General features: G+C 45.9%; 1 protein-coding gene across 3 annotated transcripts in view; it reads right to left on the bottom strand.

Annotated features, from left to right (window-relative positions):
• The window catches only part of ZNF185 (zinc finger protein 185 with LIM domain), a 48176-nt gene extending 33549 nt beyond the window's left edge, over positions 1-14627 (bottom strand). For all 3 annotated transcript variants that reach the window (XM_074202679.1, XM_074202681.1, XM_074202680.1), the window contains exon 1: positions 14521-14627. The gene's annotated coding sequence lies outside the window, so the exon portion shown is untranslated. The remainder of the gene's footprint in view (positions 1-14520) is intronic.

Below are 14627 nucleotides of genomic sequence, written 5' to 3'. Positions count from 1 at the left end.
TCAAATTGCTTTGCCTGTCCAGACTTCAGTTTCCTTAAGTGTCCAAATGAGAACATTGAGAGGTGCTAAAGCTCTTTTCCCATCTTTTCCATTCTGTTCAGCTTACACAAAACCACAATTCCAGTCATTTCTTCTTCCCCTTCCTTCCAAACACATACCTGATACTGCTTTCAACCCAAACACTTATTCCAGTGGTTACACCTAGCCTCCCTTGAATGACTTATAAAAAGAAGATGCCAAACTTCTGTGGAAAAGCCACTTTAGTACAGGCCACCAGGGAATATCACACAATCTTTCAAGACAACATGAGCTGATCTTTGGCACATAGGTGTCCATTGGCTCACATATTTTTCAGCTGGAAGGATCTTTAGAGGTCCTTTAGTTCAATTCTTCCATTTTACAGATGAGAAATCTGAGGTTCAGAGAATGCTCAAGATCATACCCATAACAAAAGTGGCACATGAGGACATTAGAATCATAGCATTTGAATGTGAGAAAGGACCTAAATGACCATCCAGTTGAAATTTATAGGAAAAGAAATTTCTTTCCAACATGCCTGGTGAATGGTCATTCTCCCTTGGCTTGCAGATCTCCAGTGAGGGGAAAATCCACTTCCACCCTTGGCAGCCTATTCCACTGGTGCCATAGATGGTAAATGGCAGAGATCAGACTTGGGTCTTGTCCCTCTTATGCCCAAATGATTTCTGATCCTTGAAATGGGCCTCCTAGAGAAGCCAGTCTCCTTGCTTCCTGAGTCTGACTCCTCATATTTCAAATAAGACTCACACCTCTGCCTGTGACAAGGAATGTCATGAAGACTTCCTGAACTAAACTATAGCACAGCTTCAGAAAGCAGAAAGGGATTAGCTCCTCATTATCACCCTCATCATCCCCAACAGGAGGGTGCCTTCTCTGGGCCTCACCCCAGGCCCATCCTGGTAGGGCTTGCTGGGCCTGGGGCATGGTGGGGCCTTTGCAAGTAGCCTCTTGTGTGCCCTGGTGGGGCTGCTTAGGAGGGGTTGTGGGAGGCTGCAGTAGTTACCCTTGGCTTGTTTTTACAGACCTGAATCACTTGGCTCTGGTTCCCCCAGCCAGTCAATCCTAGCCTGTCCTGTCCTAACAAAGCCTACTGGTTCCTTCAGTCTCCTAGCTAGGTGGGAACACATGGGCTCATGGCTCACCCAAGCTAGAGAAGAAAGGCAGATACCAACCACCCCTAATGTGCCCAGTATTTTCTAAGCATCTATGTACCCCCAATGGGTGTGCAAGCTTGCACAGTGGAATGGAGGGTCTGGAAGGAATCCTTTCTCTGCGCTCACTAGGTTATCCTCCTTCAGGGCTTCACCATCTCTTATGGGGACTATCACATGGCCCTCCAAATCAAATTCCTGGCTTCTATCATCTCTCCATCTGCCAAATCATTTTTCTAAAGCACAGACCTGACCACATTACTTACCTTCCTCCCCATCCTCATTCGCTATTTAGCTCGAACAATAAGGTCCCATCTCCTCTCACTATACAGCAAGGTGGAGGCCAGTTTTCTTAAGGAAACCTCCCCATCTTCCAAGGTCAGATTCAAAGACCACCTCTTCTGTAAGTTTTATTGCATTGTTCTCTATCCAGGAGGAAAGAAGGAAGGCATTCTTACAGTTTATTTATATCCACTTATATAGCAATAGGCCTCTCCATCAAGTAAACTAACTCTCAACCACATCCTTCAGACTTTGCTTCTCCTCTTGTCACATCTTGTCTTTCTTGTGCTCAAAGTGTTTTTGCACGTTTCTCATCTTCCTCTGAGGGAAAGAGCCCTGGAGTCCTGTTTTCTGTCCTTTCCCCAAAGCCTTGTAGAGAGAAGGGGCTCAGTAAACCCTCAATCATACATGCAGGATCGAATTCTGGAACTAAGAAGGAGGTAGGGAGCAATGCAGAAGAGGAACATGACAAGGATGTGCCTGGGTTGGAGGGTGAGGGCTAGTGCCAATGGCCCAGGGCAGCCTACCTATGCCAGAGTGATCTCTCTTCCCCACAGCTCCTGCCTTGCTCCCTCCTGGCTGGCTAGCCTTTCCCCTGGGGATCTTGGCTGCTGGGGTTGAGGAAGAACAATAGGGCCCCCTTGCTACTGGTTCCATTGCTCCCTGTCACAATTCAGAGTAAGGAATTACAGCTCTTGGAATGGTACTGCAGAGATGGGCAAGTGGAGACTGCTGCCTTGGTGGGGTTTAAAAACTATCAGGCTTCAGAGTGAAAAGGTTATTTCTAGCCAGGGGATAGGAAGAAGTATCTCCTTCCCTGGCTTTCATCCCACCAAGTTGGACAGACTCTGGGAGCTGATGTCACCTCCCTCTGAATCAACTCTGGCTAGCTGTCTGTCCTGATGCTCTAAGCTTACCGAGAGGTGGCACAACGGAATTGGGAAGACCTGAAAGACTTTTACTAGCTGTGTGACCCAGGACAAGTCATTTAACTTTTATAAAATGAGGAACCTCCCAGGGTTGCTGTGAGGATCAAATGAGATGATATTTGTAAAGTGCTTATCATGGTACTGGCACATAGTAGGTTTTTTTAAAAAATGCTTATTTTCTTCCTTTGCTCATATAGGCACCGGGCCTCCACCTTCCTATCCAGTTATACTCTTGTCTTGGGAGCACAGGGGATTTGAAATGAGATGCCATGAAGCCCAGGCCTCTCATTTTTCTACTGGGCAGAGTGAGACCCATTTGGGTGCCAAGTCCCACAGCTAGTTTAGGGCAGGGCCACAGCTGGCAGGCATGCCTCCTACTTCTTCCCCCATTGTAAGCACAGATTCCTTCTCTTAGGGCTGGGATTGGGAACCCTCCACATCAGCCCTTCCTCCCCTGCAAGGAGAATCATTGAAATTTTAATTTAGGGTTGGAAAGTGTCCCTTACATATTATGAAAAGAATTATGATTTTCATATTAATTGGTAGGCTATGTGTAATGAATAAGCTACTCATTTGGATTTCTCAGAGCTTCCTTTTCACAGGTTGAGCACACGGATGGCACAGGCCAATTTTTCTCCACAAGAGCAGTAAGAATCCTCCTCCTTTTTTCCTAACATCATGATTTGACTTACTGGTGTCAGAGCTGGACAAACTCAGCAGGGGATTATGGAAAGAATGCAGACCTGGATGAGGTTAGGCACTTCAGATGATGGCTTGGGACTCAGTAGTGTTGCATTTATGCTACATTAGGATCTTATGGGCTGTTTTAGGTTGGAAGATCCTGAGGTCCTAGTGGGCTTGGCTCTTTGATATTCTGGGGGTCAAGGGACAGGGATTGTGAGCTCCTGTCCCCTGGAGATTAATTATTGTTTCTAACTGTAGTGTCCTCATTCCTTAGAAGGTTGACTTGGTTTGGGTTTCTGGAATTTATTTGTATCTCCTCAGCATTCTGTGAGAAGAGGCCAAACTCTGTCACAGATTCATCACAAGGGGAAGGAACCTCAGAGATTGTCAACTCCACTCTGCTCCCTAAACAAGAATCCCCTCAGAGACATCCCCTAGGAGTAAAGAACTCACTACCTACTGGGGAGATCATTCTTCCTGGAGGCAGCTCAAATTGTAAGCGAGTTTTTTTTTCTTGATTCACATATCTCTGAGTAACTACTGCCCATTGCTTCTCCTTCTGTCCCTGGGCCAAGTAGACCCATGTGGAGGCCCCTCAAAAACTTGGAGCACTATCATGGTTCCCCCCAAGTCTTCTCTTTCTGACTCACTTCTTTTTTTCCCCAGTTTGACCTGTTCATCTTTAGCCTTTTGCTATCGTCAGCTCTCTCTTTTAAATGCATCCCTCCTCAAATGTGGTGTGTAGAAATGAACCCACTATTCTAGATGAGAGCCATAGTCCAGGCCATTCTTCTTTTACTATGCTCTCTAGCCTTTTTGGTTGCCTTATCAAACCAGTAACTAGTTATGGGGGCAGATGATGACAGAGACTATTTTGATAGCCTTTCTTTGGATCCACAGAGTTTAGCACAACGCCTTAGCAAATGCTTCCTGACTTTCTGTGTGACCTTGGGCAAATCACTAAAGCCCTCTGGGGGCTAGTTTTCCTCATCTGTGAAATGAGGGCAGGAAATGAGATGGCTTTTGTGGGCCATCCAGCTTGAAATCATTGGTGTGGTCATGGAGGTTGAGATGTCTTTTTTTTTTTTTTTTTAGTTTTTGCTAGGCAATGGGATTAAGGGGCTTGCCCAAGGCCACACAGCTAGGTAATTATTACTATTAAGTGTCTGAGGCAGAATTTGAACTCAGGTCCTCCTGACTCCAGGGCTGGTGCTCTATCCACTGCGCCCCAGCATAGTCCTTCTTAACCAGCAATCTTGCTCCCAACTCCGGACTTATTAGAAGCTGACCTTCTAAACCTCAGGGGAGCCTTCTGAGGCCCTCTTAGGTAGACCATTCTGAAATGGACCCTGTACAGATAAGGGCCCCAGTCAGGAGGTGTGTTACCCTCTTCTTTAGCTCCAAATGTACCTCCTATAGCTGCCCCTTGGACTGTCTTTTTCCCAGGACAGTCACAGCCCCTATTGCAATGGCCCTTGGATCTGAACACTTTCCTACTGACTTTCCTCCCAGGTGAGAGGGGGGCACAAATGTATGACATGTTCTGGTAGCCATCTACCTTGCTTTGCCTTTTGACTCACTGCCCTTTGCATTTGCCCCTCTACCAAGTAGCTCACTTTTGTCATCATTCTTTCTTCTTTCCTTTTGTTTTGAGGCAATCAGGTTATGTGACTTGCCCGAGATCACACAGTTAGTGTATGTGTCTGGTTCCAGATTTGAACTCAAATCTCCCTGACTCTAGGACCACTCTGTCCACTGAGCCACTTGCACTGCCTCCATTCTTCCTTTCTTTAAAAGCTTTCCATGTCTGTCACTCCATGCAAGGACCCTTCCTCACCCCCTGAACCCTATATCTGTGCTCAGAGCTCTAGCCTATCTATGTTTCTTTGTTGAAGCCTTTGTTAGACCTTTCTGGGCTTTCTCAGGATCAGGTTTCTATGACAATAAAAAGCAGTAGGAAGTCACTTGGAAGGAAGAAATGTCTATGGCTAACAGACACCTGCTGATATTTCCTACTTCAGTGTTTCCCTCTGTTTCTGAGTGAGTTATCCTTAGCACTTGGATAACCAAATAAATAGAAATAACCAGTTTAGTGAGGATAGTCTTGGGTCTGAGTCTCTAGTCCTAACTCTTCCCCTGCTAGTTATGTGACCTTGGGCAAATTGAATTCAAATCCAGCCTCAGACTTTTAATAGCTGAGTAACCCTGGGCAAGTCACTTCACCCTGCTTGCCTCAGTTTCCTTATCTGCATAATGAAATGAGGAAGGAAATGGCAGTATCTTTGCTTGAGGAAACCCCAAATGGGGTCATGGAGAGTTGGTCAATATTGAAAATTACTGAACACAACACAAACACAGCACAACAACAAAGTCCTGGATACTAGACTTCTTCATGGAGCCTGTAACTGAATCAGCTTTCTTGGCTGCCATTCTTAACTCAAGAAGTCTGTATTAGTCTACTAACCCCTTCCCCTTCTCCTCCTCCCCTTTATAGGCAGGATGGAATCATAAGTTCTTGTGTGAATTGTCTTATGGCCAGTAACCCTACCAAATCTCTCCTCCAGGTCCCAGAAGGACATTATGTAGGCAGAGATTCACGTATTTGCCAAGTATAAGAGCTAGAGGCCACAACCAAATTACTTGATGAAGCTGGGTCAGTTTATTAACAACCTCTGTTTGGGCTACAAGCCCTTTCTACAAAGGGATATACCAGCCCGGTAGTCCTATGGTCCCATTTGGCTGCCAAGGACAAGCCCATTATCAGTCCACAGAAATATTACCCCCTCCTGCCCTTAGTCTAGCTGGTATGTGAGTAGTAGTAGTAATAGCAGCAGCAGCAGCAGTAGTAGTAGTAAAAATAATAATGATAATTATTATTATTACAGCTAGTGTTTATATTTTGCTATGGGGTTTGCAAAATATCTATCAACGTTATCTCCTTTGATCTTCATAATATCCTGCCAGCGAGGCACTATTTTTATCTCTATTGTATAGGTGAGGAAGCTGAGACAGAGAGGTTAAATCACACAGCTAGGGACTTTTTGAACTCAGATCTTGTCTCCAAGTGCAACGCTCTCTCTACCGCACCACCTAGCTCTCTATTAGTAAAGCATATAATATCACAAAGTGTACTAGACTGGAAGTCAGAAGCACTTGGATTCTAGTCTCCCAACTATGCCACCAATGTATCCATGTGCTCTTGGCTAGAAAGATGAATAGCTTCCATCTGTGTTTTCAAAAGCACCTTCCTCTCCCTAGTCCTGTGATTTGAGTAGATGAAGCACCCAAGTCACGGGAGGGCTGGGTGAAAATCCCACCTCTGACCCTCATAGACTGAGAAGCCATGGGTAAATTCTCTCAGTCACAGTCATCTGGAAGAAGCCAGCTTCCTAGTCTCCTTCTACTGACAGATAAGGAGGGTGCAGTCACTGCCAGGTGAATAGTCACTGGATATTTTTGCCTCCTGGCCTAGTAGGCAGTGGCTGGTCTTTTGGTCAGAAGGCCAAGAAACCCAATCCCATAAGCTTGGGGAGTAAAGATTATTTGAAAGTCATATGCTCATTCCGTAGGCCATTGGGGTTTTTTCTAATGGGGCTCTGGGGCATCTTCCCAAGTGCTGTATTCTGAGCTTGAGCATTCCAAAGCCCTCAGGTCTGGGTCAGATCAGCAACATATCTGGAATGCAGACTCTTAGTGAGGAGTTCAAGAGATCTGCCCAAAGGCAAAGAGATTCTCTACTGCAATAAGATCAGAGCTGTGGACAAAAATATCGTTACTTCTACTGATAACAATGACCATGATAAGCTGCTCTTTCTATATAAGTTTGAAAAGTGCTTTATGCATATCAGAACACAGGTTTACATATTACAGCTTGCAGATGAGGAAACTGAGGCTGAAAAAGGTTTGAGTAACATTTCGTGGTCTGACATTAATTGAAATGTAAATAGTTACCAAGCAAATTTATGAATTATACTGATTTTGGAAATTAAAGCATCTTGTCTAAAAAGGGTAAGGCGTGGCCATTCTGAGAGGGCATGGTAAGGTTTATTGACACAGGAAAGGAAGTTTGTTTTCTACCTAAACTGGACTGTGATAAAAAACAAAGTCAGACATAGTCAAAATTGAAAGGGATCCTGGGACCCTATGGTCACAGATTTAAAACTGGAAGAGACCTAAGAGAGGTCCTGAAGTCCAAGCCTCCTCATTTTATACATGAGGTCCAGAGAAGAAGAAAGAAACTTGCCTAAGGTCACACACAGGAAACCAGCGGAACTCCATTCTTAATGTACTTTCTGTGACACATTACTGTTTAGCAACAGCAGCAGCTTGCCCCCCCCCACCCCAAGATACATGTTCCTGGCTTCCTATTGACTGGTAGGAACAGGGTTGAACTGCAAAGTTGGGGGATGTTAGCCTCTACCTTCAACCTGTGGAAGAAGCCCCGAGCTCTGTGTGCTGGGCCTCAGTCTTGGCCCAGAGGGCGATGCTTGGTACTCCTGTGTGGCACTAAAAGCCCCCAGGGAAGCCCAGGGAAGTCCCTAGGATTGGAGTCAGAGGCCTGATTCTGCCACTCTCTGTGTAGGCTTGGACAAGGAACTTCCCCTTTCAAGGCCTCAGTTTCCCCCTCTGTGAGACAGGGAGATTGGACTAGACACTGATGCTCCTCCCCTTGGCCCCCCATCTTCCTGCTCCAGTGCTGCTGGCCTTGATCAGGTGTCTGTAGTTTGGATGGGATTAAGGGCTGAGAATCTAATTACTGTGGTCCTAGAACAGGCACCAAAGCCAGGGTAGATCCTGGCAGAGGGGCCACACCCAAAGGACCCCACTGTCAGCCCTGGATTTTTCTCTCTCCCTTGACTCCAGGGCTTACCTTGGGACCCCAAAGTTCCCTGCCCCAGTATGAACCAGGGAAAACAGAGACCACCTAGGCCTACTCTACCCCCTTTCACCTATGGGGAAGTAACTTGTCCAAAGTCACTCAGTTCATCAATGGCAGCACTGGGACTATAGTCCAGAGTTCCTAGTGGTTTTAGGAAAGCTGACTTCTCTATTTATTTCAGCTGCTGTGGAAGTGCCACTGTCTCAATTACATTCAACCAACATGATATCTATTAAGTGCCTACTATTTGCCAGACAGCGTGCAAAAACAAGAAAGAAACCTTCCTTTACTTTACGAGAGATATAATATATGGACAGGAAAGACAAAATAAATTCAGGAGTTAAACAATGATAAGCCAGAGTGAGAGTCGGGGGAGGATGGGAGGTACAGGAAGGTTTGGAGTCAGACACAACCTGGAACAACTCCTACAGTTGGTTTGGCTTAGATGTAGAATAATGAAGGCAAGGTGTGCGTGTGTGTGTGTGTGTGTGGGGGGGGGGGGGGATCAGGATATCAGACCTTGCATGATTCTCCCCCCACCACATTCTTAACTGGGGCCTCACAGAGGGCAGTGAGTCAGAAAAGTCACAGGCTTCACAGCTGGAAGGCACATTAATAGTCAACTGGTTTAACCCTCTCATTTTACAGATAAACATACTGAGGCCCAGAGAGGCAGAGAGCCTCAATGGTCTAAGTTTTCATGGTGGCAAAGAAGAGAGGCACAATCCAAATCCAGGCCTTCTGGCTTCTTCTCAGGACAGTATGAAGAGGCTTCAGAAGGCACCTAGGCTTTATCTGAATGAGGTCACCCAAGAATCCCTCCCCTAAACCACTGTGGAGAGGACCCTTTACTCTTCTGAGTATGTACCACTCCATCTTTAGCTTCCATGCCTTTGCCTGGAATGAACTTCCTTCCTTGTCTCATTCCCAGGCTTCCTGGCTTTAGTCTGGTGCTATTTCATCTGAGGGACCATCCCTGAATCTCCCCTCCAGGGATGGACTTTCCCCCACATCCCTACCATTGTTCTGCATTTGCTCTGGTCATGGGAATCAGCAGAGTGGGGAAGCAAGAGACTGAACCTTGAGGAATCTGTTTGCTCATGTAGAATAAGGTTCTTTCTACCAAAGTCTCACCGAGAAGGTGTGTAGAGTGGTAGTAGATTTGGAGGATGTTGGGGCTTGAAAGTCATCTCTTCCACTCATCAGCTTTGTGACTTCAGGCAAGCCACCAAACTTTTTTGGGCCTCAGATTGTTCATCTGTAAAATGGGGGGGCACCCTCTGAAGGCCTTTCCCCTCTGAACCCACAGCCCTTGAATATTTGGCATTAGATAGATGGCAGCTATTCTGATTCTAGGCTGGTGGGACAGGGGTGCTACTTCCAAGACAGCAAGGAGAGGGGGCAGGTGGACCTTTCCTTGCGGCCTAGTGTCAAGTTTCTCATTTGCCATCTTCCCACTGCCAAGGTTATGCTAAGGGGATGGGGAAGGTGCTCTTGGGAGGCTGGGCTGGATGCTAATATCTGAGCCATCACCCTCACCCCCACTCCTAACACACAGGGTCAGGCCAAAAGCACCGAGGACACCCTTCTCTTGACCTGGAGGCTGGAGGGCCAAGCACAACTTAAAGCAATTATGAAGAATACTTAGTCTACCCCAGCTTGAGCACCAGTTTTAGAAGTCATGGAATGCTAGCAGCTGGAAGTTCTCTTCTAGGCCATCATTTCATTTCAGCCCATATCCTTTGATAAATGGGGGCAACCAAGGCTCAGGGTGAAGGACCTTGTCCAAGATCACACTTATTGAGCTAACAGTGGAGCCTCTTGACTAACTGGGCAGTCCTTTCCTTTCTTCCAGTCCAAAATTCCATAGGATTGGGAGAGTGGGGGGGAGTCCCAACTTGACAGAAAGAAGGATAAGGGGGAGCGCAGATAAGTGTTGTAGTGGATAGAGCACCAGTCCTGAAGTGAGGAGGACCTGAGTTCAAATCAGACCACAGACATTTAGTAATTACCTAGCTGTGTGACCTTGGGCAAGTCAGTTAATCCCATTGCCTTAAATTAAAAAAAAAAGATAAAAAAAGGATAAGGAGGAAAGTAGGGTGACTGGGGTACATCATCATTATCACAATAATAATAATAATAGTAATAACTTTTATATACCATTTAAAGGTTTGGAAAATACTTGACATATTGATTCTTATAAGAACCTTGGGAGTTAGGTGATATTGTTTTTTTTTTATTTTTTTATTTTTAGATTTTTGCAAGGCAAATGGGGTTAAGTGGCTTGCCCAAGGCCACACAGCTAGGTGATTATGAAGTATCTGAGGCTGGATTTGAACTCAGGTACTCCTGACTCCAAGGCCAGTGCTTTATCCACTATGTCACCTAGCCGCCCCCTAGGTGATATTGTTAATCCCACTTTACAGGTTAGGAAATTGAGGCTAAGAGAATTTCAGTGACTTGCTCAGGGTCACACTCAGGTCTTCCTGACCCTAAGTTCAGCACTTTAGCCCCTTTGGCCCCTAGTTCTCTCCTGGTCCCTGAGAAAAGACCTTGGGGAACAGGTTTCTTGGGCACTCCGAGCTGGAAGGGACCTTATAGGTTAGCTTAGTCTAGCCCCCATTTTACAAATAGGAACACTGAGGTGAAGGGATATGCCCATAGTCATCTATTTGAGTCTGACCTAAATTCTTTGGCCCTAAAGGTAGCACTCCTTCCCCTGAACCATACTGCTCACCTTCTTTTTATGGTAAACCGATGGAAGAAAAGATTCCAGATAGACCATAAGGCAGAGACTCAGGATTACAAACTGGAAGAGGTTCTATAGGGTTAGCTAGTTCAGCTTCTTTATGGCCTTCTAAAACCCAGTTGCAGAGAGGGGAAGGAACTCACCCAGGGTCACCCATTGACTGAAATGGCAGCGCCAGCTCTAACCCCTAATCTTCTGCCTCCCAGCCTGGTCTGTTTTCTACTGTGTGTCATTGCTTCCCACATCCCATGCTGCCACTGAGAACTGAGTTCATTATTAATGACAAGTGCTCTCCTTCTGCTCTCTGGATCTCTAGCACCCTGTTGATACTCTTGGAGTGTAAGCATGGAAGTGTAAGAGATAGGAAGGTGACCTATTGAGCTAAGGCCCAGCCCCCCCCCCCCATTCCACTACTTTTTTATGCTTGAGGGCAGAAAGTTAGCCCAGCCTAGGAATTCAGTTTCTCTTTCATCAAGGCTGGCCTTGCCTCCCTCTTCTCCACAGAGATAAGCCTACAGCCAACTTTGTGGAGCCAGGGCTGAACCAGGGCCAGCCCGAAGTTTCCCAACTAGTAAGCAAAGAAGCCCAGCCTGGAGCTCTGAGTCAAGGGGTCCCATGTTGCACATGGCTCCTCCTGGCTCCTCACAAAGGGCCTGTCCTTCATGTTCTTCCTCCTCAAAGTCACTCTAGCTCCTTGTATTAATGAAAAAACACCTAACACCACCACTACCACCATCCAGAGTTTCTGGACTGAGGATCTCAGAGAGCACTTTAGATTTTGGGGGGGTCATCCTACCAGATTTATAATGACTAAGATACCAAGTGCTTCCCAGGTGCTCAGAAGAGCTTCCTGGGATCTGAGTCATACAGGCAAAGAAGACCCAGTCAGACAAATCAGAAGAAAATTGTTCCCTGTCTTCAAGAATGAGTGAAGGGAAAGGTGATGAATACCCAAGAGGGAGCCAGCTTATTTAGTGTAAAAAAAAAAAAATATATATATATATATATATACATATATATATATGTATATATGTATATATACATAGGTATAGGCAGAATTTGAACTCAGGTCATCTGACTCCAGTCACAGAATTCTTTCCAGTAGACCATGCTACTAGAATACATCTATGGAGGCTGCTTTCCTTCTTAAGATTCCCATAATGTTAAAATTGGCCTAGACCTGTGAGATCATGTTGTCCAATTCCCTAGCTTCAGTACTGGGAACTTCAGTAGGATTTTGACTTACATTTCTCTAATTAGTAATGGCTGGAAACATTTTTTCAAAGGAATGTTTCTAGCTTGGGATTTAACTGAGAACTGCTCTCTCTGCTTATCAGTTGAGACATGACTTATTTAATTTAATAATGCTTTATTAATTTGTTCATCATTGTTGTTCTTATCGATTTGAATCAGTTCCTTATAGATCTTGGAAGTGGAATGTTAAGCAGAGAAACTTTCTACATATTTTTTTTTTCCCTTCTGTTAACCTTCTCCCTTTCAATTTTAGCTGTAGTGGTTTTTTGTTCAAAACCTTTTCAATTTTGTGTAACCCAAACTGTCCACTTTTATCCTCTGTGATGTTTATGCCTTGTTTGGTCATGAATCTGTTCTCTCCATAGTTTTCAAAGGTAATTTCTTTCTTACTTTGTTATTTCTTTTAACTTTTATATCTAAATTATATATCTTATATCTAATTCATACATCTTTCTTATCTACCATATATCTTAGTATTGTAAACTATGTGTTATGTTATGATACATATTTACATCTAACTTATCTGTCTTCCATCTAAGCTATGTAATACGTACCAGGTGCTTTCCAGTTTCCCCAGTTCTGGTTACCTAATCTGTTCCCTTGATCGTTTTTTTTAACCAGGATCCCTGAAGAGTTCTGGTCAGGGGAAACCCCCTTTTGGTTTATAGGGTCACAGCTTCATAGGTGAAAGGGACCCAAGAGCCCCCCCAATCGGAGCCTCCCTCATGTGACACATGAAGAAACTGAGCCCCCAGAGGAGATTGCATGATTCGGCCAAATTTGAATCCAGGTCCTCTGATGGGAGGGAGGGGCACACAGAAGACAGAGATACTGAGAGGAGATTCAGAGAAACTGAGGCACGGAGAAGGGGGCACAGCGGGAAGCATGGTGGAAGAGAGGGCACAAAAGTGAAGAGGCCCCGGCCAGGACCACTTGGGAGGGGGAGAGCAAGGAGAGAAGATGGCAGAAGGGGCGGGGCTTCATGCGGAGATTGCGGAGCCCAGCATCGAGATTGCGGGAGAAGAGGGCTAAAGAGCGCAGGGTTGCGGAAGTGGCTGAGCACGGAGGAGGAAGGGGCGGGACTAAGAGAGTGAGGTGAAGGAAGGGGTGGGGCCTAGGGCGGAACTGAGGTGGCGGAAGGGGAAGAAGGAGTGAAAGGGCAGGGAGAAGGCCTAGGCCGGGGCTAGTGGGAGCGGAGATGGGAGGGAAGTGGAGGAATACAGGGGACGCAGGGAGGAGGGGCTACAAGGCCTGGAAAACGAGGAAGGGTCTAGCAATGCAGGAGAGGAGCTGGGAAGGAAGCGGGACAGGAGAGGCCGGAGGGCGGGGCTCGGGAGGGAGCAGTGGCCCGAAGTGCGCAGGGTTGAAGACCAGGGCCAGAAGGGACACTAGCAGTGGGCTGCTATTGGCTGCGCGGAGAGTGCTGACAAGTCGCTGCCTCACTAAGCCCGCCCCAGAAACTGCCAGGCCCAATCTTGCCCAACGTCTCCTGGCCCTCTCATGGCACTCCCTCCTCCCCCTCCCCTTTCCTCCTCCTCTTCTCTTCCTCCTCCTTGTCTTCCTCTTCTCTTCCTCCTCCTTGTCTTCCTCTTCTCTTCCTCCTCCTCCTTTCCTCTCTTCCTTCTTTCCTCCTCTTCCCCTTCTCTCTGGCTTTTCCCATTCTCTCTTCTTATTTTCTTCAAGAGAAAACTGCCAGGCTAAAGAAAGCCTTTGGGCCCGCTTTGCCTCAGTTCCTGACACAGCTGAACCAAGACCAAGTCTCAAAATCAGTTCCTGCCTTGAACTGCCAGTAAAATTCCTACCCGATAACCAAGATGGCTCCCCTACTGAGGGCCAGGATGGCTCCCCTATTGTGCACCAAGATGGCTCCCCATTGAGGGCCAAGATGGCACTCAGCAGTGGGCCCAAGGGCTCTACCAAAGGCTTCCTCTACCAGGTCTCTGTTGTCCCTATGCCTCTACTTGTCCAATGTCCCTAGTTATTTTATGTCACAGAAGTGACTAGACCATAGAACTGGGCAGACCAGGATCCAGAACAAACATAGAAAAAGTAATTCTTAGAAAATCAAGGAGAAAAAGCTGTTGCTGACATTTTGGTAGCAATACATAGATTTACAAAGCATTACAACTCTTTTAATTTGCACAGCTCTGAGGTAACTTAAGTATCACCACAAACACTTTACAGGTGAGAAAATGAGCAGTATAATAACTAAATGAGCTAGAGGAAGGATTGAAACCTAGCCCTCTCTTCCCTTTAAGCCCATTGCCCTGTCTACTATTTTGCCAAAATAAAGTTTAGTACCATTAACGCTTTTGCTGAGAGCTGAAGCAGGAAAATAAAAACCAAAAGTAATCTAGCAATAGGCCTTGGTATTTGGGAAGCTTTTGAAAAGCATCCACATCTTCCAAGGCAGACAGCCTCTAAATAAAATACTTAACCCAAGGTCCACCAAATTTAACCTAAGATCCATGAAGAATTGAAAAACCCACATTAAAAAAACTCCATCTTGCCAAAGAGAGAGAGAGACACAGTCTAATGTATCTTTTCACTGACCTGCAAGAGTCCAAGTTGGAGAGAAGGTGGCAGAGACTCCCAAATCAAGTTTGCAACTGGTTGAGGCACAAAGTGGACAGTGGCTATTTATTGCCTGACATGAGGAA

This window comes from Macrotis lagotis, chromosome X (assembly GCF_037893015.1).
Source record: "Macrotis lagotis isolate mMagLag1 chromosome X, bilby.v1.9.chrom.fasta, whole genome shotgun sequence".
Classification (NCBI taxonomy): domain Eukaryota; kingdom Metazoa; phylum Chordata; class Mammalia; order Peramelemorphia; family Peramelidae; genus Macrotis; species Macrotis lagotis.
The sequence above is the reverse complement of the archived record's forward strand: the minus strand, read 5'-3'. Positions and strand labels throughout refer to the sequence as shown.